This window comes from Prionailurus bengalensis, chromosome D1, assembly GCF_016509475.1.
Source record: "Prionailurus bengalensis isolate Pbe53 chromosome D1, Fcat_Pben_1.1_paternal_pri, whole genome shotgun sequence".
Lineage (NCBI taxonomy): Eukaryota > Metazoa > Chordata > Mammalia > Carnivora > Felidae > Prionailurus > Prionailurus bengalensis.
The window spans coordinates 87163046-87190710 of record NC_057346.1 but is presented as its reverse complement, the minus strand read 5'-3'; the positions used below and the strand labels follow the sequence as shown (position 1 = coordinate 87190710).

General features: G+C 41.5%; 1 long non-coding RNA gene across 1 annotated transcript in view; it reads right to left on the bottom strand.

The window, feature by feature from the left end:
* LOC122483666 overlaps positions 1 to 27665 on the bottom strand; it is a 59812-nt gene that overhangs the window by 11449 nt on the left and 20698 nt on the right. Inside the window, exon 2 of the long non-coding RNA XR_006297436.1 lies at positions 18397 to 18549. This is a non-coding gene — a long non-coding RNA (uncharacterized LOC122483666). The remainder of the gene's footprint in view (positions 1 to 18396; positions 18550 to 27665) is intronic.

Genomic DNA, 27665 nt, shown 5'->3' with positions numbered 1-27665 from the left:
AAATTATAAATATTCTTATGTTCTTATACAGACTTGGTAACTATCTTTAAACTTTTTATTATGAAAATCTCAAATGCAAAAAAATGTAAAAAATAGTAGCATATAGGGGTACCAGAGTGGTTTAGTCAGTTAAGTGTAGACTCTTGATTTCAGCTCATGAGATCAAGCCCCACATCAGGCTCCACACTGACAGTGCATGGAGCCTGCTTTTGATTCTCTCTCTGTCCGTCTCCCATTCATGCTTGCTTTCTCTCAAAATAAATAAATAAACTGGGGTGCTGGGTGTCTTAGTCGGTTGAGTGTTCAACTTCAGCTCAGGTCATGATCTCACAGTTCATGGGTTTGAGCTCCACTTTGGGCTCTGTGCTGACAGCTCAGAGCCCGGAGCCTGCTTCAGATTCTGTATCTCCCTCTCTCTCTGCCCTCCCCCCCCCCATGCTCTCTCTCTCTCTCTCAAAAATAAACATCAAAAAAATTAAAAATAAATAAACTTAAAAAAGAAAACAATAATAAACCCCATAACTACAATTTTAAATGTCTAAATAATAGTCTAGATGGGGAGGATTCAAATACATTTTATCATGAAATATTTCAAACATACTATCACAGCTTGTGAGTTCAAGCCCACATCGGGCTCTGTGCTGACAGCTCAGAGCCTAGACCTTGCTTCGGATTCTGTGTCTCCCTCTCTCTCTGCTCCTAACCCACTCGCATTCTGTCTCTGTCTCTCTCAAAAATAAGTACACATTAAAAACATTTTTTTAAAAGATAAAGAAGAATGACCAGAATTTTAATAGATGTACATTCCAAATGGAAAAGAAAGTACCAAAAGTGTGGGTATTAGAGTATAGTGAATATTTGCAGAAAAGCAGTTAGCTTAGTTAAATGATAACCCCTTCTGTTAAATAGAGGGAATTGAAAGCCACTGGAAACAACATAAGTTCAATCCAGCCTTTATTGGGCACCTACTATGTAAAGGCACTGAGATATAAAAAGGAATAAAATGCAGTCCTCACCATCTAGTAATATGATTGAAAACATAACTAGGAAGATTAATCGAGACCATCATAGGAGTGACCAGACACCAATGTGAAGAAACCAACTTCGAAATTACTGCAATCGTCCAGGTAAAAGCTCAGGAGATCCAGGATGAGGAGGTTGATGGAGGAGGAGATGGAAAGGAATACATTGAGAGATCTTATGGAGAGCACATCTGTATAATATTCTAATTACCTAGATATGGGAAGCAAGGAAAGGAAAGACCCAGAGATCATTTGAAGATTGTAAACACAAAGGACAGGGAGAAAAACCCCATTAATAGAACTAGAAACACCAGGAAGAGTTGTTTTGGTAGTATACATATTGAATTTGAGATTCCATGAGTATATCCTGATGGAAGTTTGATTTATGAAAACAGAACTCAGGGAGAAATTGGAAATCAGAGCCCATGGCTTATACCATTTGCAGAAGATGAAATTGCCAAGGAAGAGCACTGCAAAACACCCCTCCCTTTTTAATGCTGGATAAACATGTGAAAATCACAAGATTATCCTCATAAGAGAGTGAAACACAAAACTATTCCTCCATCCAAAAATCTTGTCCTGTCACAATGAATGAAATTGCATCCTTACGGATCCATTCTTCCGTGTCTTGGGAGCTTTTTAGTTTTCAGTGTCCCCAGTTACAATGTCGATATCCCCTAATGATCCTTAGGAGTTGATCAGAAAATACTTTACCCAGCATGGGTTTATCATGGACTTTCCCAGCTGACAGTGGGCATTAGTTTGAAGTGCTGTGGAGGTTGATCTCCTACTCAGGAGATCAGGAAGAGGCAGCAGGAATCTGAATGGAAAGTGATCTGGTATTAGACCAAACCCATGAGTCCTTCAAGAGTCTTTTGAGACCCAGCTGTGGGACACATGCATGTGCACACACAGTCACACACACACACACACACACACACACACACACACACACATGTTGTTGGCCAAATGTACATATGAGAATGTGGTATAAAGTTCAGCATGGACAAGTCAGCACTGTAGCTTGGTTTGACAGTTGGGATGTTTATATGTCAGGTTGGTTGCCTGAAATATTACATTGGTTCCCTTTCCCTTCATTCAAACTGACTTCCAGGATTTGCAATGCTTTGCCTGGAAAATTTGAGCCGAGCTCAAAATTGGATGCAGCCTCTTCAGGTAAAATGCACTTTGGTACTAAGCAGGAGAGCCATAGAACACAAAAAATGGTTAAGATGGTAAATTTTGTTCTGAGAATTCTGATACATGTGTATTACAACAAGAAATAAATGTAACATTTATGATCTTAAAAAAAAAATGTTTGTGCCTTGAAGCACCATGAAGGGTGGTCTGGAGAGGGAGGGCTGAGGGAGGATGCCTTTGAGAAGTGATGAGTCTAGGAGAAGAGGTCCCCTTCAGGAAAAAGTGCAGAATCATCTAAGATGGGTGTCTTCTCCCTGCTTCTTGGCAGTGTCTAGATAGGCAGCATCCAGTGGGGAGAGGCTACATGAGCAAGGCCCAATCCCAGCATGGCCAATGAGTGCCTCCTGGGCCCCAGGTGAGGAACAGAGTACTACTCAGCCTGGAACAGAGAGGGCAATGATTTAATCTCTTTTGTACATCACTACTTATCAGCCCCAAGTCAGGCTTGGCACATGGTATGTGTTCAATAAATATTTGTTGAACAAATTAATAATAATGATAAGGCCGAGCCCTGGTGTTACATAAGACCCCTGGACTTCTGTACAAGCCTGTGGATTGGAAAGAGGCAGATGGATAGTTACCTTTCTCACAAGTCTGGCAGGAGGGGGACTTGGAGTCAGAATTAGGTGGATTTAAGGAAAATAATAGTGACATATTGCACATCTGATAGGCAATGTTTATTTATTATTTATTTTTAATATAATTTATTGTCAAGTTGGCTATCCTACAGTGTATACAGCGTGCTCTTGGTTTTGGGGGTAGATTCCCATGATTCACCGCTTACATACAGCACCTGGTGCTCATCATAACAAGTCTGATAGGCAACTTTAAAAAATACTATTTCCCAGGAGTGCCTGGGTGGCTCAGTCAGTCGTGTCTGACTTCAGCTCAAGTCATGATCTTGTGGTTCATGGGTTTGAGCCCTGCATTGGGTTCTCTGCTATCAGCACAAAACCCGCTTTGGATCCTCTGTCTGTCCCCTTCTCTTTCTGCCTCTCCCCTGCTTGTGCTCTTTCTCTCTCTCTCTCAAAAACAAATAAATATTTAAAAAAAAAGCTATTTCCCTGCATCCTTTGCCATATGTTATGTAACATATTTTATTTGCAAATAAACTATGCTTCAATTACATAAATGGTAGATGTTCATTTACCAGTGGATAAAGAATTTTCAACACTAGCATAAACAGTGTAAGAGCTGTAATTCTCAGAGTGGAGGTACAAAAGCTTTTTCCACTTGGGATCTCTAGAGAATCAGACATCCTGCCCATGGACAGCCATGGGTATGAGTCAAGTCTAGGATAAACCAGTAGGGCCTCCACCTGTCTCCCCTAGGCCTTGAGGTCAGGGGCTGCAGTGGAGAGGGTTGGAGGGTAAATGCAGGAGACCTGGGTCCCACTCCTAGCCCTGTCAACACATGGTCTCGGGTAAGCCCTTTAACCTCTTCTGCCAAACAAGTGTCAGGTTTGATGGTCCCCAAGATAGGGCTGGGGTTCAGCCCGCACACACTTTGTCCAACCATCCCGATGTCTATGGAACTGTGTCTTCTGACTGATTTAGCATCTACAATATGGTGGTTAAATATTTTCAATGTCATCCTCACTGTCAGGTCTCTTCCATGTGAAGACAGTCTCTTACAGGTCTGCAGAAGACAGGTAATTTGGCTTTCCAGAAGCAGGAGAGCCATAGACACTCATCCAAAGCATCAACTTATCTGATTATAGGGGCGCCTGGGTGGCTCAGTTGGTTAAGTGTCCAACTTCGGCTTAGGTCACAATTTCACAGTTTATGGGTTTGAGCCTCGTGTCAGGCTCCGTGCTGACAGCTCAGAGCCTGGAGCCTGCTTCAGATTCTGTCTCCCTCTCTCTCTGCCCCTCCCCAACTCACACTCTGTCTCTATCAAACATAAATAAACATAAAAAATTTTAAGAAAGCATCAACTTATCTGATTATAAATATTACTCCTGATGACTCCAGGAACAGTTACTATGAACCATATAAAGCTAACTGCTTATCACTGGCTCTATGCTCCAATTTTCCATTTTCCACCATCCTCTAATACTTTTCTCCCTCTACTGTAAAGTGATATGTTCCCTGACTTCAAGACACGTGGACACCTTCCCCGTTGATGTGGAAAATAAAAGAAGGCTTAAACTTAGAGCATCTGGGGTTGTCCCATGAAGCCTCATCATTCTTCTCAGGAAGAAAACAAAACACAAAGAGAAGTTGCTAAGGTAAGATACTGTCTAGCAGCCAGGGAGCAGTCTGTGTTCTCATTGCTCCATACCTGCCCTCTACCCAGAACATCCTCTCTAAACCCTTTCTCCTGATGACCTTCAACCCATCCTTCAATGCCCCAACCCGTAACTATTTTACTTCCATAACACTTGTTACTCCCCCCCTCCCCACTGTTATAGAACTTACCATTTGGTGATATAAGTATTATTTATAAGTCTACTTCCCAACTAGAACTCTTTAAGGACAGAGATTGGGTTTTGTTCTCTGTGTCCCATTGTCCAGCACAACACGCGGCATGGATAAGTCAGATGTGCAAGAAATGTCATTCATGTCCTAAATAACACTAAGCTCACTGCCTCGTCACCTATCCCGTAGCTAAGCGAACCAGGAACACATGTGTCGCCCTTGATCTGGACAAGCCAGATTTGCTTACAAAATTTTGAACTAAAGAGTATAAGAGGGGTGCCTGGGTGGCTCAGTTAGCTAAGCATCTGACTTTTCTTTTAAGTTTATTTATTATTTTGAGAAAGGGAGAGAGTGGGGGAGGGGCAGAGAGAGGGAGAGAGAGAATCTCCAGCAGGCTCCATACTGTCAGTGCAGAGCCTGACGAGGGGCTAGATTCCAAGAACCGAGATACCATGCATGACCTGAGCCAAAATCAAGAGTTGGACCCACAACTGACTGAGCTCCCCAGACACCCCTAAGTGTCCAACTCTTGATCGCAGTTCAGGTCTTGCCCTCAAGGTAATTAATCAAGTCCTGTGTTTGGCTCCATGCTGGGCATGAAGCTTGCTTTAAAAAACAAACAAACAACAACAACAAGAAAATAAGAGTTAGGGCTAGGAGTCAGAAAGTTTGGCACTGGAAGGTCTCATAAAACTCTGACCTCCAAAATTCAACCTTGACACAAGAACTTTGGTGCAGGAAGTTTATCTGGGAGGTTATTCAAGGAAGTACAAATGAGGGTGGGGAAAGTGAACCAGAGAAGGGAGAAAAGCCCATATAAGGTGTATTAACATGCAGGTTGTGACCATGGGAAATTGTGGTTTAATCCTGCTTGAGATGCCCTGAGAAACAGTGAGGGACACACCTCAGAACTGCCCCACTGGAGAACCAGAAGGCTGGGGCATTTCTGCAGTGACTCCTGATGTCTACTGTTTGGGGTTGCACATTCCTGCAGCCCAGCAAGCTTCCTGGTACAAGAAAACCACTCTTTGAGGAGCATAGAGATGTGGATGCTTGAGGTGGGGAGTTGCCAGTCCATGAAAGATGGTCTACCACTACTGCAGGTGAACAGGGCCAGAATGGGCCAGAGAACCTGGGCAGTGCATCAGCAACACCTGCTACAGTCACCCAAAGCCAAACCAAGCGTAAGTGATGGAGCAGTGGGAGCCAAGAGCCTTACAGAGGGGGCTGATCCCCAGAGAGGAGAATGGTAGGGAAGCTGGCAGAGAAGGAAGAGAAGCAGAGAGCACAGACAGCACAGTCACAGACACAGAGCAGAGGTCTGGCCGTCACCCTTTCTATTTAGCATCAGCCTGAAGAGGCCCACGTGGCACAGTCCCCATAGAGATATGACACAGGCTTTGCAGCTGGCCATCAGTCTTCCATCATCCTCTCTTCCATAATTTCTCCCTGCTCCTATTCGTGTATTTGTTGGCCCATCCTTCTGAGCTTCGCTGACCTGTCATGAGTCAAAGGACTCCTATCTATATCCCTATTTATCTGCTGAGCTAAACTCTCTGCTTCTTTATCCAATGACTTGGGGGTCTACAGCCTCTGGAAAACCTGTATTCTAACATCTAACACAACACTCTCCTTTTTATTCCTTTGCAGTAGGTCCCGTATTATTACCTAGACCCTTTGGGTCAGCCATCCTGGGTCAAAGTTGTTTGCCAGAATACAAAAGTGATGGCACAAAGGGAGGCCAGGGCAGAAAAAACAGTATACATCACAGGACACATCTAACTCTGGTAGTGTAGTAAGGAGTTCAGCTTATTGGCTGGAAGCAGCCACAGTACTAATTAATGCTCACTGGCTGAGAAAAGTCAGAATGGTTTCTTTACTCTAGATCTCATTGGCTGAGAGCATCTGATGACACTCAGAGACTGGGGAGAAACTGTATATACACTCACCATGTTTTTTTAAAAAAAGTTTTATTTATTTAAGTAATCTCTGCACCCAATGTGGGGCTTGATCTCATGACCCTGAGATCAAGAGTTACATGTTTTACTGACTGAGCCAGTCAGGTGCCCCTACACTCACATTTTTATTTTGGAAAATATCTCAGATAAAAATAGTGCAATTATTATTTGATATTGAGGAGGATAATCCTAAATATTAAAAGTATTCCCTGATGCTTAATTCTAAGGGGTTCTATTCTATCAACAATAAATCCCTTTTACTTAAATTAGTTTGAGAGGCTTTCTGTTCCTTTCCCATCAGACCATCCTATGTCAATATCATGCCACCTGTATTAGTCAGGGTTCTTCAGAGAAACAGAACCAATAGGAGGGAGGGAGGGAGAGACAGAGAGAGAGGGAGACGGAGAGAGATTTTTATATTTTTAAGGAATTGGCTCACTTGATTGCAGAGAATAACAAGTCCAAAATCTGCAGGGGTAACCCATTGGTGGGAGACCCAGGGAAGAAGAGCAGTTTGAATCCAAAGGCAGCGTTCTGGCAGAATTCCTTCTTCCTCAGGAGAAATCAGTCTTCTTTCTATAAGGGCTTCAACTGATTGGATGAGGCCCACCTACATTATGGAGGGTAATCTACTTCACTCAAAGTCTACTGAATAAAAAGACTAAACAAAGTCTACTGACTGAGTAAATCTCAACTAAAAAGATAATCTCAACCAAAAAAAAAAAAAAACCTTCACAGAAACATCTGGAATAATGTTTGGCCACATAGTTGGGTTGAGACAAAAAATTAAACATCACACCCCCATCTCTGATCCTTAACAGTGGCTGCCTTGAGGACCACGTTGCAAATGATTCTGAAGCCACTTCAGACTCAATAGGAAAGAACACCCCGGTGAACTAGTAACATCTGCTCTGAGCATAGAAGGGAGGAGAGATAGTCTGTGTCATCTATTTGCTATTCCATCAATAGAAGTTTTTAGTTCATGCTTATGGAATGAATGAACAAATGACAAATTCTGTCCATTTTGCCATTACACCTAGGACTAATCTCGATTCAAGCTTGGATTGTTTTGACATTAGCCAGGCAGGCCGAGCAAATTCTCAAGTGCGCCTGAAAACACGCACATGAACCCTCCCAGCCGCTTTGTTAGCAACATCCCCAGAGTGGAAATAACCCCATTGTCCATCAGCAATACATGTAACAGTTCAGTAAATAAAAAATATTGTGTCACAATGATCATGCCATGATGAATATGGACTAGAGCTCCATACAACACAAGGTACTCTTACAAACATAATGGAGCAAAAGAAGCCAGATACAAAAGAACAATACATTAATTCCATTTATATAAATTTCCAAGATATAAAAGTAAACTATATTCTATATAGATGCACACTTGGTGTTTTGCTTAAAAAAGCAAAGAAGTGGTCCCCATGAGTGCCACAATAGTGGTTATCTCTAAGAGCATGAGAAGGGTTACGGGGGAAAGTTAGCAATAGTATATACATCTTGACTTGGGTGTTAACTTTATTTTTTAAAATTTTTAGTGTTTATTTATTTTTGAGAGAGAGAGAGAGAGAGAGAGAGAGCGGGGGAGGGGCAGATAGCGAGGGAGACACCGAATCCGAAGCAGGCTCTAGGCTCTGAGCTATCAGCACAGAGCCCGAATCAGGGCTTGAACCCATGAACCATGAGATCATGATGACCTGAGTCAAAGTTGGACCCTTAACTGACTGAGCCACCCAGGTGCTTCTGGGTATTGACTTTAAAACAACTTGTTAAATGGCTTTTTTCCCCTGTGCGTTAAATTTGACAATCAGAAACTTAAAAAAGATGTTCCCAAGGTCTCCTTATGCCAATTCCTGAAGGAAAAAAAGAAAGAAAAGCAAACATGCAGGGGACATCACAAACCTCTGACCCACTCCTCATTTAGACTCTGGCTAAAGTGTCCAGTCACCGACTTTCCAGCCTTCTTCCTCACTAGTGTCTACTTTGTACCCTTTCCTGTCTTGCCTCTTCCTCCAGAACAAATGTCTCCATTTTAGTACAGTGAGTAGATTTATAATATAACAAATCTAACAGTTGAAAGTCCTAAAATTCATCCTCAGCAAAACTTGCAAAGCAGCTGCAAAAAAAGATGAATGCCACCCGTGGGATCAAAAGCCTAGAAGGGTTTCGTGGAAAAGTTCAGTAGTGTGTGCATGCAAAGTCTATTGTGAGCATAAGGCCCCATTAGAGGATAGAGTGTCCGCCCATCTCATTACGGGCTGGAAGTTTCCGAAGGCTGTCCTTTCTAGTACAGAACCCCTGCTAGGCTCTCGTGATTTGCCTTCTAGGATCCTACGTTTAAAATTCGGAATGCAGCTTAGACAGACACAAGCAGAGCGATTTTAAGGGCAGGTGCTGGAAGTTTATTTTTGCCTCTTTTCATAGTCTTTAGTACTTGGAAATTTTTAGTTAAATATACTTCTTCCCTCTGGAAAACAGATTCACCCCTCTCCCACCTCTGCCTGGGGAATAACAAATTTCATATGGAAACCTGAAAACCCATAGAGAAATATGTGATGCTTCAGACACCTCATGTCAGACTGGCTGTCACAGACCCCGGTTTGGGTCAGGCTGTTTAAGCATCTTTGGAACAAGCATTCATCTAGAGGGGTCATTTTATAGATCCATTAAATCTACATTTTCTCTTGGGCTCCTTTCCCTAGCTCCCCTCAATCCTGCTCTAGTCACACACTCTAAAAACCCCCCTTAAGCCTCAGAAATAAATCTCTATAAACTGCCAAGTGTTCAATCAGGCTTTTGCTATATCTCTTTGCAATTAGAATAAATTTACTGCTGGGAGATATGGGGGGAAAAATGCAAGGTACTCCTTGGATAAATACACCGCAGCGAGAAAAGTAGAGGCTCTGTAAAAATTATCTCTGTGAATTCAACAAGGATCAAGGTCACTGGAGATGCTACATACCAGGGAATGTTAATTAATGGGCCTGCAGCTGGTGGTACCACTTGGCTGCCCAGCTCCAGCTGCTCGCTCCATATTTCTCTCGTTTGTAGGACCATTCTTGGATCAAATCCCATCTCTTTTTTTCCTCCAAGTACAAAAAGTACATAAGTCTATCCTGGAAGGATGCCAACCTTTCAGAGAACTAAGGAAAGTGTTGTTTCTTAGCTATTTTTATCTCCTTTTTTAAGAAAGGACACTCTATCACCTCGGGAGCTGGATTACTTGTAATCAGCGTTCAGGCTGTGGTCTGAGGTCACCGTTCTGGCACCGTCCACAGGGAGGTGTCCTGAAGACGGAGAGCAGAGAGGGACGCTTGTAACCCCTCCCCCCACGCCCCCCTCCCCCAAACTTCTTCTACTAAAGTAGAAGATACCTGAAAAGATGTTTCCCTTCACTATCTTCTTCATGACAAGGTTTGCAATTTAGGCCAGGCTGGAGGCAAGGTCAAAATGCAACCAGAATGCACTCGACATCTCAGAGATGAAGAGAGAGAGAGAAGGAAAAAGACAGGAGAAAAGGAGAAAAGAAAATTCTGAAGAAGAGGCAGAAAGTATTTCTAGCGTCAGGGTAGCCTATTTATTCCACTTAAACCTGCTGGAAAGCATTAAATGAGACCAGGCATGTAAATCACTCAGCACGCTTACCAGGGACACAGGCTGCTATTGTTAATTGTAGTAAAATTTCAGCTAGAACGTAGAACAGAAGTGTTCGATATGGGCCCTCTCCATACTTGCCTGGGAGCTGTATTTAGGCAGTGCATTGTTGTTTTAGCATAGACTTCAGAGTCAGAAAGATCTAGGCTTGTGCACCTGCTCAATCACTTAAGTAGCTATTTGTCACTTGGCTGCTGCATTAGCCTTTTAGACCTCAACTTTTTCATCTCTAGAATGGGGCTAATAATCGTTACCTGTCTCAAGGCTATTGAGTGGATTGAATGAGATACAGCATGTAAAACCTTTGGCAAAGTGTTTGATACCTGGTTAATCTCAATCAATATTCATTGTTATAATTGGGGCTCTTAGAATTGTTTCCATAGGTCAGCAAGGGAAGATGATTCTTTTCCTGGTGGAAAAGTGTTTCAGGAAAAGAGTTGGCCTCTCTGGGCAGGTGAAGACAGCTTAAGAAGAAATTTTCTAAAGCAGTGAGAATGGTCCTACTTGCTTCTGTCTTAACAAGCCTTGTTTTTCTTCTCATTTGGAAACTTTCTTTCCTTCAGTGTTACATAGTGGAGGGACTGGGCGTTCTTCCACACAATGACAGACACGCAGATCTCGCCCAGAAATAACAGGGAAATGCCTGACACTGCTTCTTGAAGGAATTCTCCAGGTAGTAATTAGCCCTCAGCTCCAGGCTCAGGGCCCTGGGGATGGCTGCCCCACTCCCTGCTAAGGCAGGCAACTCGTGGGCCCAGTTCCTCCATGAGGGGGACCCAGCTTTACTGAGCCCTTTTTTAAGGAAGGAAGAATGTTCTTAAAAATGGGGAAGTGTTTTCCATTACTACTCCAAACTGTAAAATGATATTTGGGCCTTTTAAAAGACTTGGGAAATTTTCTGATATTAAGGAATATGGATTTAAAGAAGGCTTGGGGGATTAGATTTTTCCTCCTCTTTGAAGCATTTGAAACAACTTTAATCTGCTTTTAGACTTCTATCCAATTTGGTATGGCATTCTAGCAGAGCATTGTTGCCTTCCTTGTGGAACTGATACTTTTGTGCCTCTTTTAAAAGGCACGAGGAGAAATATTTGGGGTGGGGAAAAAATAAAGCTTGAGTTTAAAGGAAAAAGATTTCTAAGATTCTTGAAAGACATTTTTAAATTTGTGTTTCGAGTGTAAGAAAATCAAACAAACAAAAGCCTAGTTGTATATGCAACTACAGTGGTCTGACTTACTCATAACTAATTTCCTGTGGTTGGTCCTTCTATGATACATACGGTGCTTTACCATATGCAAAAAAAAAAATTTAAATACTCTCATGTAATAATACTACTCTGGGAGGCAGGTATTATAATCATTTCACCAACAAGAAAACTGGGGCTTAGGGAGTCAAAATTTTGCTTAAATAAAATGTAGTATGTCAAGAACTTTAACTTGGGACTCCAGGCTTTGAACCCAACACCTTTTCCACAACATCCCATTACTTTTAACTTCTCATGTGGCCTAGGTAGCCCGTAGCCCCCATCAACTTTCTGTGCCTCAGTTTCTTGATCTGTGAGATGAGAACAATACCACTCTGGCTTCCTTTCAGGGACTGGAGGATAGATCTTCCAGGACAAGTCCATCTATCACGTGACCAAGATTTCCAAGAACAATGTACAGTTCAGACAATGAGTCCGAACGAAACATATTCTGCATTATCCCAAGGGACGGGGAATCTGGAGAGGCAGCAGAGGGGAAGGTGGGGACACAGTTGTCAGTCTGGGAGCCTTAATGCCCTCCAGCTATAAGAGAGGAGGTAAGTGTATGATCAAAGTAAATGAAAACTAAACCAGCTGTGCAAGCCTAGAAGAATACATAGTTTTGAAATACCTAGGAAAATGCTATATTCTTCTTTTTATTTATTTACTTATAACAACTATATCTATTCATTGTTAAAAGAATGAATACAAAAGTGCATTATTAAAAAGTGCATCCCTCCTTCATCTGTTCCTCACCTACTTCGCTTGCTAGACTCCCCACTGTTACATCTGTTTATCTCCTAGAATTTTCTCATTCAAATACTGTGTGTGTGTGTGTGTGTGTGTGTGTGTACATATGCGGGCATTCAGATACACTTTATACAGTTTCACATATGTATTTTTAAATGGGTCATACAACCCATATTGTTCTATAACTTGCTTTTTAAAAATGTTACAATGTATCACAGATACCTGGTCATACAGACCTCTCATTTCCCCCTCCACCCAGTTTTATTGAGCTATGCTTGACAAATAAAAATCGCATATACGTGAGGTGTTCAACATGTTGTTTTGGTTTATGTGTACATTGTGAAATGATGACCACAATCAAGCTGATTAACATATCAATCATCTCATATGGTTACCATTTTTTGCACGTGGTGATATCCACTCTTACCAATTTCAAGATGCAATACAGTATTAACTATAGTCAACATGCTGTCCATTAGATCTCCAGAACTCACTCATCCCACATAAACCTATGTACACTTTGACCAACATCTCCCCCTTTCCTCCAAGCCCCAGCCTCCAACAACCACCATTTTAACCTCTGCTTTTTACGTGTTCCACAGTTTTAGGGACCTCTCATTCTTTTTAAAGCATCAAGTGGGCTCTATTGCATGGATATGCCATAGTTTATTTAACTACCTCCCTACAGATGAAGATACAGGTTACTTCTGGTTTTTTTTTCTTAACTATTATGAATAATGCTTTGTGGATAAGAATGATGGTTCATTAATATGAAAGAAGACAATTTAGGGATAAGTAGCCTAGAACAAACTTGGGAAAGAAAGATATAATAAAACCCTTACCAGTGAGACCTGTGTGGGACACCTGTGACAAGCAGACCCTTCTCAGTTTAGCTCCTCAATATTTCAGATTGCTAGCTAGGGCCAAAGAAAGACTCCAGGAGGAAAAAAAAAAAGTTAAAGAAAGAAAAAATGCACAGCAGCATTTTTGGTTAAATTGGTTAACCAAAGTTGGTCAAATTGAATGACATGTACATCCTAAAGAGAACCAAGTAGAGAAAGTATGTATAAACCCTGTAGAGAAACCGTAGGACGTGTAAGGAAGATTATAAAGCGTAGATTGAAGACGAAGAAGGAAAATGATGTGACAGTGAGAAAATGTTTCAGCATTTAATTTTTTTTTAATGTTTATCTATTTTTGAGAGAGAGAGAGAGAGAGAGAGAGAGAGAGCACGCGAGAGAGAGGCAGAGTGTGAGTGGAGGAGGGGCCGAGAAAGAGGGAGACACAGAATGTGAAGCAGGCTCCAGGCTGTCAGCACAGAGCCCAACGTTCATGTAGAGAACGATGCTACTTTCTCCTGTCACTGTTTTTTTTTTAAGTTTGTTTATTTATTTTGAGAGAGAGAACAAGTGTTTGAACAGGGGAGGGACAGGGAGGGAGAGAGAGAGAGAGAAAGAGAGAGAATCCTAAGCAGTCTCCTTGCTGTCAAAGCAGAGCCCGACGTGAGGCTCGAACCCACAAACCTTAAGATCATGACCTGAGCCAAAGTCAGACGCTTAACCAACGGAGCCACCCAGGCACCCCTAGTTTGAGCATTTAGTTTCCATGTCAGTCCCCATAGGACAGGGACTGTGTCTTACTCCTTTGCAGCCTCGATACTTGCCATAATTCCTGACAAGCAAAAGATGCTAATAAGTACTCGAAGAAAAGCAAAGAATCCTACTTTCAAAAGGACCAAGTCTTTTGGACATAAGCCAGGAGAATCTACCTGAATGTAGATAAAATCTCGATTTGTATAAAAATTATTTTAAAAAGTTTAAAACATTTAGCTTAAGTTGAAAAGCAGTAAGTTAAAAGAATGGTGTCAGTAAAAGCCTCTATTATTTAATTTACTGAACATATTTCTTTGCTTACTCTTCCTTGTGCTTAATTCATTGCCTGCTCAAAAAAACATGTAAAAATTTAAGCTGTAACTAACTGGTCATTGGAATTTTAAAAAATTATTTTTAAAAACTGACATCATTTTCTTGAAGCCATCACCAAGTGGCTCTGTGTGTAGTCATCAGTTGTGTCAGTGGGCTGGTTTCTGCCTCTTGGCTTCAAGGTTCATGTTCCTAAACGGAGTAAAAAGAATTGCATGACCCATGGCATGTCTCCCGTCTTGTAAATAGAGAATTCAGGGGGAAAGTTTAAGACGTAATCCTCTGTGTGATGGTCCTAACAACTGGCTAACTATGGTCCAATCAACTAAAGGCTCAGATACTAGGCGTGTGTGTGTGTGTGTGTGTGTGTGTGTGTGTGTGTACATTCCTTAAGATGTTATTATGAAGAACAGGATGAGTGGAAGATAAGTGGACTGATATGAGGATTCGCTTTTTTAAGAGAGAGAGAGAGAGAGAGAGAGCACGAGAGTGTGATCAAGGGAGGGGCAGAGAGAAAGGGAGAGAGAGAATCCTAAGCAGGATTCTCACTGTCAGCACAGTGCCCAACTTGAGGCTCAATCCCATGAACCATGAGAGCATGACCTGAGTTGAAATCAAGAGTTGGGCATTTAACCAACTGAGCCACCCTGGTGCTCCAAGGATTCACTTTTTTTTTTTTTGAATCTTTGGGGGTATTTTATTTTATTTACTTATTTACATATTTTTCTTTTAAGACCTCTATGTCTTTTTTGTTTGTTTTATTTTTAATTTACATCCAAGTTAGTTAGTCTGAGGATTCACTTTTTAAAAAAAAATTTTTTTTAACGTTTATTTATTACTGAGAGACAGAGGGAGACAGAGCACAAGTGGGGGAGGGGCAGTGAGAAGAGGAGACACAGAATCCGAAGCAGCCTCCAGGCTCTGAGCTGTCAGCACAGAGCCGGATGCGGGGCTCGAACTCACAAACCGTGAGATCATGACCCGAGTCGAAGTCGGAGGCTTAACGACTGAGCCACCCAGGCACCCCCCAAGGATTCACTTTTTAAAAGAGAGAGAGAAGAACAAGCTTGGTCACCCTCACCTTCTACAACAGGGTTAGCAAATTACCTAAAATTACCTAAAATGGGCAACCCTGTTCTCTATTGGTTGAATTCTCCAGAACAGTAAACCCATACTCATCATGATGACCTTGACACACGACGGGAAGAAAGATCGAATTAAATTCAGTAGCATTGCTGGTTTTATATTTCAACATCCCATATATTCATTCATTGAACAAACATGAGTGGAAACATTAGATAATCAGAAAGACCATTCTCTAGTCATTCTGAATCAGCAGGATTGCTCTGTTGAGGCTTTTAATCACTTCGGTTCTCATACCGACCTTGAGTTACTCCCTCCCCATCTGGGCAGAAGCTCTAGTTTGTGGTGGAACATGCTACAGAGCACTCTGAACAGTGTGTGGATAAAATTATCTGCCAGGAGGGCACCCACCAGCCTTGGCAGAGAGGAGGAACAAACTACGTAGAAGGGCTTTTTAGAATCATCTTTCAGCAGTGTGGCTCTGAGGGTTGAAAACTGGACTGAGGTCAGCAGTCTTGGGTTCTGGGCCTTCATTACTGTATGGCTGTCTGACACTGGGCCTCAGCTTCTTCATCATAAGATAAAAGAGTTCAATTAGTATCTTCTACTCGTACATGGAATGGGAATACGGATAAGAACCACATAAAGACAACTTTCCAAAATCTTAAAGACATCTCGTTCTTAATAGAGATGAAAAAAAAAAAAAAAGATCCTGAGAATTCTAAGAGCACTTCTCTTGGACACCAGTCCTAAGTGTATATTTGCCTCTCCCCTCCCACAAAAACCAGGCATTGCTTGTACTCAGGGATTCTGGTAAGAGCCTCTCTTTCCTAAACGAGATCAGCTGTAAACCCTGTCCTTCCTGAAGGCCATGGGAGCCTGGAGTTTGTGCAGGGAGGGACTCAGTGCTATAAAGATGGCACATGGCCCTATGTCGGCAGGACATTCTTACTGTATGTAAGACCCTAGTCTGAAGCTTGCCCGAAAAGTCCTTTCTTTGTAGCTCCCTGAGTTCAGTGAGGCCCATCTGGTTCAGCTAAGCCTGGCCTATCTTCTTTCAGCCAAGTTAGGGCCTCTCAAAAAGAAGTCCTTCACAGGGCCGTTGACGGCATTTCAGATTGAACCCAATTTGGGCCCTGACTGAAACGATCATTTGCTTGATAACTGCCAATTTAGAGGAGTTAGGAAAGGCTCAACCAACACCAGGGCTCTTAATCTTTGCAACTAACCCACTGTGAGGCAGGTAATGTCTCATGTTATCCTTTTGAACCTATAGATATCTAGAGCTGCTCTATCTAGATTTAAAAATCTTTTAAAAAATTATTTACTTATTTATTTTGAGAAAGAGAGAGAGAGAGAGAGAGAGAGGAGAGAGAGCACACAAGTCGGGGAGGGGCAGAGAGAAGGAGAGAGGGAGAGAGAATCCCAAGCAGCCTCTGCATTATCAGCACACAGCCCAATGTGAGGCTCGAACTCACGAACTGTGAGATCATGACCCGAGCTGAAATTAAGAGTCAGATGCTTAACCAACTAAGCCACCCAGGTGCCTCTAGAAGAACCAAATCTTAAAGATGAATTTTCTGTATTGGTTGTAGAGTTTCTGGAATTGGTTCTCTAATCTGGTTAGATTTAAAGGCACTAATGGCTGTATTTCCTGTAGCACTGATAATCCATGGTGTGTTGTGATAATAGAGATACACAAAATACGAGCACTGGATGCTCCTAAGCAAATATATACAAAAGGCAAGGTTCTGGGTGGCCACATAATATACTTTTTCAAAGGAAATCCATTGCTGGCTCTCATGAGAAAGAGTTATCCCCACTTAGTCCCCTTTCCTGTTAATAGACTCATCGCTGACCTAAAGAATTTGGCTTTGCAAATGGCTGGCTTCACTTTGCTGGTTGCTGAAAGCCCCTGGGTTTGGGAGCAGCAGTCTGGAGGCAGCACATCTTGTGTTACTTGGCCAGGAGAAATCTCATGAAGCAACACGAAATGGTGTCTATTTGGGTCATCTGTTTGTTTCCTGCCTCATTCTCCTATTTTTAAGAGTCACTGTAATATTAACAACGACTATGACAACAGTGATCACTCACATGGCACATAGCTCTCAGACTGTACACAGATACATGCAGTTAATTTTTACAACGCTATGAGGTAGGTATTATTATTAGTCCCATTTTACAGATAGGGAAATGGAGGCAAATCCAAATAGCTAATGAACAGGGAGCAAGGATTTGAACTGGCTCCAGGATCTATGCTCTCAGCACACTTGGATGATTAATAGGACACTGTTGCATCCTAGCCAAGCCACTCAGTGGTGAGATGATCTTGGACTGGACCCTAAAACTCTTTAAGCCCCTGTCTCTGAATCTTACCATGGGAATAAGAACAGCTCCTGGTTGATGGAATTGCTGTGAGACTAAACCAAGATGATAAATGTAAACGGCTCAGTTCAGGGGCATCTGGGTGGCTCAGTTGGGGAAGCATCCAACTTTGGCTCAGGTCATGATCTCATTGTTTGTGAGTTCGAGCCCCATGTTGGGCTCTGTGCTGACAGCTCAGAGCCTGGAGCCTGCTTCGGATTTTGTGTCTCCCTCTCTCTCTGCCCCTCCCCCACTCACGCTCAGTCTTTCAAAAATAATAAACATTGAAAAAATTTTAAAAAGGGGCTCAGTCCAGGGCCTGCGCATTGAAAGGGCTCAGTAAATAGGCTTCACATTCATTAAGACACCAGTGTACTATGGGCACAGTCAACTCAGCCCAGTTCTGACACCAGTGACAGAAGGAAAGAATGCTTAATAGAGAGCAGGTGACCGCAACACTGTAGGACAGACAGCTCTAGACTCAGGAGCACAATGTGGAGAGCTGGGACACTCTGGCAACACGTTTGTTTTTCCAAAACAGGCTAGCAAAATATTGCTTTGGGAAAAATATTTAGTGCTCCTTGTTCTAGAGAGGTGGGTCAAGCCTGTGACCAGGAGCTACTAAAGTTGCTCTGCTGTTCATAGACAGGCTGGCTGTCTCCCATCCCTCCCGCCCTGACACCATTCATTTGACTTGGCTTATCATCTCTGATGGGCCACAAGGACATCCTCCCCTGCATAGACCTTGTGAGTCCCAGTTAACAACTTACCTGATGGAGCATCTTTATTTTAGGAGGTGAGGCTGAGAAGTGAGGGAACAAAGTTCCAGATGCCCACATGTGTCAGCCTTGGTTTGAATAATGGGAGGTCACAGGTCAGCAGTCCAGGCTGGAGAGAGTTCACTAAACTATCTAAAACAGATCCTGAAGTAAAGGAACAAAGAAAAAATTTTATCAAAAATAAAAATTAAATATATCCATACAGTGGAATATCATTCAACCACAAAAGGCAATGGAGTACTTATACAGGCTACTACATGGATGAACCTTGAAAATATTATGCTTAGTGAAAGAAGCCAGTCACAAAGGACCATATGTTGTATGATTCCACGTATAGGCACACTTTGTAAATGTAAAATCATACGGGATGTGGAAAGTAGATTAGTTATTGCAGGGGAGGGAAAAGGGCCTAATGGATATGGAGTTTCCTTTTGGCTCATGGAAATGTTTGGAATTGTGCAATGGTGATGGTTGCACAATATGGTGAATAAACCAAAACCACCATTGAATCGTACACTTAAAAAAGTTAAAATGACATTTTATGTTAAGTGACTTTTATCTCAAATCAAAAATTAAGCAATAAACTCTAACATTCTAAAACAAATACATACATCAAAAGGGTATGAATTTTAAAACCGTTTTCTTCATATTTTTTCCTACACCTTCTAAATTTTCTACACTAAGCATGAATTTCTTTAAAGAAAAATTTTTATTTTGAAACAATTCCAGAGTCAGAAAGTTGCAAAGATAGCACAGAATGGTCCTGGATACCCTTACCCATTTCCCTCTGTAGTTACATCTTATTTAACTATAGTACAATATGAAAGCCAGGAAATCGACATTGGTACAGTGTGTGTGTGTGTGTGTGTGTGTGTGTGTGATTTTATTACATGTGTTGATTTGTGTGAGCACCACTGCAATATAGATGCAGAACCATTCTACCACTACAAAGATCTCCCTCATACTACCCTTTATAGCCACACTAAGCTTCCTCCTTCCCACCGCCTGCTCATCTCTAGAATTCCATCTCTATAATTTCACAAATGTGATATAAATGGAATCATACAGTATGTGACCTTTGGAGATTTGCTTTTTTCACTCAGCATAATGCCCTCGAGGTCCTTCCAGGTTGTTGCATATATCAATAGTTGGCTTTTTTGTTGTTGTTGAGTTTGATTCCGTGGTATGGTGGACCATAGTTTAACTATTTATTGATGGATGTTTTAGCATTTTGCGCATTTTGGCTATCGCCAATAAAGCTGCTATGAATATTTGTGTTCAGGTTTTTTTTTCATTTCTCTCCGTAACTGCCCAGGGATAATTTGCTGGGTCATATGGAAAGTCTATGTTTAGGTTTTTTAAGTTTTTATTTATATAAGTAATCTCTACACCCAATGTGGGGCTCAAACTCATGACCCCGAGATCAAGAGTCACATGCTCCACTGACTCAGCCAGCCAGGCGCCCCTATGTTTAGTTTTTTTAAGAAACTGCCAACCTATTCTCCAGAGTCAATGTACCATTTTACGTTCCCACCAGGCATGTATGAGAGATCCAATTTCTCTGATTCCCTGTCAGCATTTGGCATTGGCATTGTCGTTATTTTTTTTACTTTAGCTACCTTAATAGATGTGTAGTAGTATCTCATCATGGTCAAATGCATTTCATTAATGGCTAGTGATGGTGAACAACTTTTCATGTGCTCATTTGCTGTCTGTATACCCTCTTTGATGCTATGGCTCTTCTGTTGTCCATTTTCTAATTAGGTTGTTTGTTTTTCCTGTTGAAATTTGAGAGTTCTTTATATATTCTTGATACAAATCCTTAGTCAGATGTGTGGTTTGCAAATAATATTTTCTCCTAGTCTGAAGCTTGTCTTTTCCTCCTCTTTACATAGTCTTTCACACAGCAAAAGCTTTTAATTCTTTAGAAGTGTGATTTATCTTTTTATTTTCTTTTATGGAATGTGCTTTTGGTGTCAGGTCTAAGAACTCACCATCAAGCCTTAGATCTTGCAGATTTTCTCCTTCAAATTTTACAGTGAAGAACTACTTTTTGAAAGGACCTTTTTTTCTAAAAGAAAGACATGGCTATTTGGAATACAAAGAAAAACTCAATGGGGAAAGTTAAAACCACTAATAAAACCAACATCCAGAAATATGTTTGGCATTAGATGCCAGGACTTGCAACTTAATAAAAATGTCACCTCCTTTATAATGGGAAAACAGAACCCTCCACCAGTAAACTGCACTATTGAGTACCCATCAGAGTGCTGAGGGAGAGGTGCTTCTCTTAATGCCAAGATCAGCTGGGGGAGTTGCCGTTCGGAAAAGGCTAAGAACTACTGACCCAAACAGTGAAACTCATGTTTATGAACCACAGCTGTTAGTCACAGACTGTAATTGCCCCACTAGATAAAGAAGCTATTTAAGAGAGCAGGTTGCTATAGCTGAAAAGAAACAGAAAATAGTCTTTTGGAAATCACAGGATTGTAACTAAGGGGAACATCAGGTTTGAAGGTGGGGCGGATCGTTGTGTATTCCCTGGCTTGAGGCAGGCTGATCTTGCATGAAGATCTTGCAAGATCCCAGCCCTGGCTGATGTTCTGTTTTGCTGGAGAGACTGGTTGAGGTTCTCTTTTTCGAGTCCTGCCATGTGGGGGCTTTCAACGACTAGAATCCTTCCAACCTACACACTTCTGATTCCTAGGCATGTGGAAATTTGCCTCTTGTCCTGCCCTCCTCACCTGCCTGACATGTTGGTCACAGGGTAACAGCTGTGATGAGAGCAATGGACTCTGGGGGAGTACTCATCCCCCCGCCTCACCCCACCACCTCCAAGCAACAGACATGAGCTAGTCTTAAAGCATTAGATACTTCAGGGGGCATGGTTTTCTACCCCTCACCACCAACCTTCTGAGAAGTTGATATTTTAAGAAAGGGCATTTTTAGGGAAACTTGAAGGGAATTTTGAAAGGGTGAAACTTGCAGTTTAAATTGCTTAGCGATGTTAGGAAACAGTCCTGAATTTGATTTGGTTAGGAAACAGTCCTGAATTTGATCTAGATTTTCAAACATCTAGTTTGCACTCATTGGAACTTACCTGAAGTACTTAATTATGTACTTGCAAAGAAAATCCTATTTTTTGATTGCCAAGTAAGAATCACTTTTGTTTGCTGAATAGTGAGGAATCAGGCAAAACCTCTGGATGGTGACAGACACATAAAATTTCATAAAAATTTAGATTAAAAGTTAATTGTGTGGTAAAAATTGCAACCTAAATGTCCATTAACTTAAATGACGATATATCCATACAAAAGCTCAGCATTTATTGTCATGGAAAGGTTTCTACATATATTGAGTTTTTAAAAGCCAGCTTTAGAAATTAACAAGTAGAATTTGATCCTATTTCTAAAAAGGCATTGGGAAAGAATATAACAAGACATTATCAGTGGTAATCTTTACATGATGAAGTTATGGAGAATTTTACTTTATTTTTTATTTTTTTCTGAGTTTTCCAAATCTAAATTCATTGAGCTTATATTGCATTAATAATCAGAAGAAAACCAGTTCCCATCCATAGTCATAGGGCTACATGTTAAACAACTGTATATATAGCTTACAATTGTATGTATTACTAGTTTTATAAGTTATAAAAACTCCTATCTTAAAGTAGTCAAAAGGGATAAGGAGTATAAGGTGAAAAGTAAGAATTCTCTCTCTTATGAATCCAATTTAACTACTGACAACAGGAATATACATATTTAAAATAAAACTTGGAGCACCTGGGAGGCTCAGTCGGTTAAGCGTCTGACTTCGGCTCAGGTCATGATCTTACAGCTCATGGGTTCAAACCCCGCATCAGGCTCTGTGCTGACAACTCAGAGCCTGGAGCCTGCTTCAGACTCTGTGTCTCCCTCTCTCCCACTCATGCTCTGTCTCTCTCTCTCTCTCTCAAAAATAAATAAACATTAAAAAATTTTTTAATAAATAAATAAAATAAAACTTGATTAGTGAGAGATCTGAAAAGCAGAAGCTAATGTTAAAGAAGTATGAGACAACCTTGAAAACAAGGGAATGAAATTACCAGCCTAATGCCAACCACTCCTCAGCCCACTGCCAGAACACCCCCCCCCTTACAATCACATGGCCCTTCTAATAAGGGAAATCAGCCTCTTTACACTCTGAGCATGTGGGTCCCAACAGACTCCCACACCTAGCCAGGCATGCAAATTAGTATGGGCCCTAACACCCACATGAATCAAGTCACGTTCGAATTACAGAGCACATTTGGATGGCAAGTCACAGAAGCAGCAAGTGTTGCTCCTGGGTGTGTGGAAGACTCTTCCTGTCTTCTGTACCCCTCCCAACCCTAACTTGTTTATTCAATAGTTGACTCCCAATCCTCAGTGCTTTGGCTTAAATGTCACTTTTTCAGAGAAGAGAAAAACTGGCTTGGCTAAACTGGCATAGCCCCTTCCTTTATTCTCTGTCATCATCCCTGATCATATCTTTGGGAACACTTATTACCATTTGTAATTTTTAATTTTGTGTATTTATGCCTGACCTCTGCCTTCCCTCTCTCCCCAGACTGTAAACTTCATAAGGGCAGGGACCTTGTGTGTATGTGTGTATGTGTGTGTGTGGGTAAAATATGGCTTTGTTTAGCAAGCTTTTAGCCCATAATAGGTATTTAATAAACACAGTGTAAACAAGATGGAAAATTTTAAAAGTCCATTCTTGAGATGAAACTCTAATTTCATTAATGTTTTAGATAAGACTGACCCTTGACGGGTAGGGCTGTTTATTTCTTCATTCATTCTTCCATTCATTCAACCAACAAACTTTTATTAAAAGCCTACTCTTTGTAAGACTCTGTGCTAAGTACTGGGAACAGAGGTGCCTAGCAAGGAAGACAAATAGAAACAAGTGAATATGATCTAGGGAGACATGATCTAGGGAGATATGGGTAATTGGGGTTTGGGGGGAGCATGGAGCTATTTCCTGGACCTTGAGAACCACAGCTGAGTTTTTCTCCACCATCACCCTACGACATCCATTCAAACCCAACGTCATACCCAAAATTATGACTAGGGTCATCTGTATATCTGTCAGTATGTATAGAAAAGATTATAATCAGGGGCGCCTGGGTGGCTCAGTTGTTAAGGGGCCGACTTCAGCTCAGGTCATGATCTCACGGTTCATGAGTTCAAGCCTCGAGTCGGGCTCTGTGCTAACAGCTCAGAGCCTGGAGCCTGTTTCAGACTCTATGTCTCCCTCTCTCTGTTTCTCCCCTGCTCACGCTCTGTCTCTCTCTCAAAAATAAATAAAGATTAAAAAAAAAGAAAATATTATAATCAATGTTTTTAAACAGAAAATTGTATAGGGGAGTGACACCATAGCAAACAAATAAGAAACCAGAGGCACAATTTGAAAAGCTGCCTCTGCAAAGAAGGGTTTTATTAAGTGCACTCTGTCGCTTTTTGTCCTTCCCTCCATCCTTCCTCCTTCCCTCCTTCCTACTATTCTCTCTCACACACAGCTCAGACACAAGACATGGAGAAACAAATGTTTTCTGACTCGATGACTTCAGCGGATTAGTGCTCCTTTGAAAGTGATATTGTTACAGCCATAATGTGTTTATGTGTAACACAGACATCTTTATGTATAATGCAGACGTGTCTGTGTGGGGAACATTAACATCCTGGCCTTGTCATTTAGTGAGGTAGGAAGTTCAGCGTAGGACTAAAGATCCCCTAAAGCTTTGGGGAATCTTGATACAGGAGAAGGAGGGAGCAGGAGAGAACAGGGGAGATTTCTTTAAGGATTATTTCTCTTTTTTTTCCCTCTCTTGGGCTTAACTCCTACTCTCTGAGAAACAACCCTTTTCCAACACAGCTGGGATGGTTGTCAGGCAGAGGTATCCTTGCTGAGGATAGCAGTCATCCAAAAAAGGGTCAAGCAATCAGAAGATGCTGGAAAATCACAGAGATACCACAATGAGAGTTCCACTTTATAATAACGTGATGGCAAAGCTGTAACAATACTGTAACAATATGAAACAATATGAAAGTATATAAATAAAAAGTTAGTCTAGCTTCTCTGCTATTCCACTTCCCAAAGCAGCAGTACTCAGTAGAAATATAATGTGAGCCATATATGTAATTTAAAGTTTTCTAGTAGCCACATTAAAAAAGTAAAAAGGAACAGGTGTAATTAATTTCAATGATATATTTTATTTAAAGTAATGTATCCCAAATATTACTACTTCAACATATAATCAACATTAACAAATTATTCATAAAATATACAATTATTATGGAGATATTTACTACTTTTGGTACTAAGTCTTCTAAATCTGGTGTGTACTTTTCACTTACATCTCAATTTGGATGCTAAACTTTTATTGAAAATACTTGATTTGTATTTAGATTTCACAAAACATACAGTTGAAGTACCCGTTTTTAAATTAAATATGAAGTAGTTAAAATTAAATTAAACTTTATTTTTAAAGTTTATTTATTTATTTTTGAAAGAGAGAGAGAGAGAGAGAGAGAGAGAGAGAGAGAGGCAGAGAGAGAGGAGAGAGAATCCCAAGCAGGCTCCATGCTGCCAGCGCAGAGCCCAATGCAGGGTTCGAACTCATGAACCATGAGATCGTGACCTAAGCCAAAATCAAGAGTCGGAAGCTTAACTGACTGAGCCACCCAGGCATCCCAAAATTAAATAAAATTTTAAAATCCAGTTCCTAGTTACACCAGCTATATTTTGAACTTAGTAGTTACATGTGGCTACTATACTGAACTGTGCAGCCCCACAGGAAGCCACATTACTTTTGGTGTGAAACTTTTTCTCTAGGCATATGCATATAAATATATAACTAAATATAATATGCATTACACATACCTGGATTTCATTTCAGAAAAATGTAATCACACTATATATAATTTTTACTCAGCAATTTAATTTTTTTCATTTAAAGTTATATTTGGGATATTTTTATTTTTTAGTACATATGGATGTGCATTCTTTATTGTGGTTGTATCGTAGATTTATTTAGCCACTTCCCTACTAGTAGACACAAAAGTTGTTTTTTATGTTTTGCAGTTATAAGCATCCATGCTTGCATACTTATGCTAGTATTTCCACAGGATACATCCCAAGAATTGACACCTGGCCAAGGGCATGTACCTTAAAACATTTGGAAGCTAATGCCCTCCCAAATAGTTGTGCCAAATTTTAACCTACACGTTTGGCTGACATTCCTTTCCAGCATCTATAGATGCTCCAAATGTCAGAATCCTAAAACATCAGGAAGAAAAGATCTTATAGCTCATCTATTCCAGTCCCTTTATTTCATGGACCAGGAAAATCAAACCTAAGCTGTGGGAAAAGGCTATGCAGCATGTTTATCGCCAAGCTGGGACTCGAGCAGCTCTCAGGTTCTTGCCCTCTGTCCCACCATGCACGGTGGAGCTGGGCAGAGTCTTTGGAAGCATCCTGGGGAAGAGCATCCCTCCTTGGGCTCAGCCTACCGCCCCCTCCTCCTGCACTTTGTCATTATCAGCTGGCACTGGCTGAGATCAGCAGGCCTTTCAATGGAGCATCACCTTACGCCTCAGTGAACCACAAGCGGAAGCCAAGGGAGACTTTTCCTGGACATTTGTATCCAAAATTAAATTCAATCTGCTCAAATGCTTGCTACAATTTCAAAGTGTGCCTTTTCCCTGCCTTTCTTCTGCTAAATACAGCCAAATCATGGACCCAGGCAGAAGGGGGGAAAAATAGGTGTTTTGTTTCATGCAGAAATAAACTCCGCCATTCAGCAATTCCTGGCAGGCCAGCTCAGACACATTCCAGCTTTCATAGGAGTCACTTTGGGAGGACAGAGGCAGAAGGGCATGTACATCCTTTTGGGAGAAGGTGGTTCCCTTTAGCTACCCTCCAGCTGGTGAGGCCTGTGAGATATTAGCGGCAACTCACATGCCAGCGAGATGGGCTCCTCTGGGGACTGTACCCCTCCCTTCAGCTCCCTGGAACTTTATAGATCCCACGAACACAAGAGCTACCTCGTGGAATCCTTGCGGGTAAACTCCGTGCTCAAATGCTCATTGGTGGCAAAGTGGGGCCTGGAAACCAGCTCTCCTCTGTCTCCAAAACATTTCCCTCTTCCCCATCAGTCAGTCCCTGTCCCCATCCATACCCTGCACAGGCACAGAGGGCTTGGTTTCTCTGCTACCTGCTGCCTACACCTCCAGCCCAAACTCATTACAGGCATTAAAAATAAAAAACCTTGGGGCGCCTGGGTGGCGCAGTCAGTTAGGCGTCCGACTTCAGCCAGGTCACGATCTCGTGGTCCGGGAGTTCGAGCCCCGCGTCAGGTTCTGGGCTGATGGCTCAGAGCCTGGAGCCTGTTTCCGATTCTGTGTCTCCCTCTCTCTCTGCCCCTCCCCCGTTCATGCTCTGTCTCTCTCTGTCCCAAAAATAAATAAACGTTGAAAAAAAACAAAAACAAACCTCTTTCTTATGCTACTCATTAATTTATTTTTCTAAAAATCAATTCCTACATTTTAATTCTATTTATTTTTTTCTTCCTCTTTTGCCTTATACTCCCTCTTTCCTCCCAATTATGATGCCTCCTCCACATAGTGGCAAGAAAAAGCCCAAATCCAGGTACAAGAAGTCTCTTATTTTGCTACATGTTGCCAAATAGTTTACATTTTTATACCTGGTGCCTCCTTTTGCTCTTTTTTTTTTTTTAAATTTGTATGTTTCTTTATTATGGGAAGACAGGAAAGAGGACCGCAGTAGGAAAAACCCAGGGAGCAGGAGAGCACAAAAGCAAAATAAGGATTCATTCCATGCCGTATTAGCACATCATCATAAGGCTTCTGACTTTGTCGTTCCTGGCACATCTCCACCCCCAAATGCCACTCACCAACCGGTCTGGTGGTTTTACTTCTGCCGTATCTGTCAAGCCCACCCACTTCATTCCATTTTGACCCTCTCACCCTAATTCAATCTCCCCCCGATTAGCCCTTGTCCACTGACACCCACTCTTGCCCGTCCAGTGTGTGTCCCACACTGTAAACGGCATGCCCCCAAAGGACTTTTAAGCCTCATGTTAAGCACTGTAGGGAATAATCATAGCAGTCATCATGACCATGTTAAAATTTGTTGAGCACATCCTGTGTGCCAGGTTATGATTTTTAATGCTTTAATACCAAAGTCACCTAGGCTTCACAATCCTGGACGTAGATATT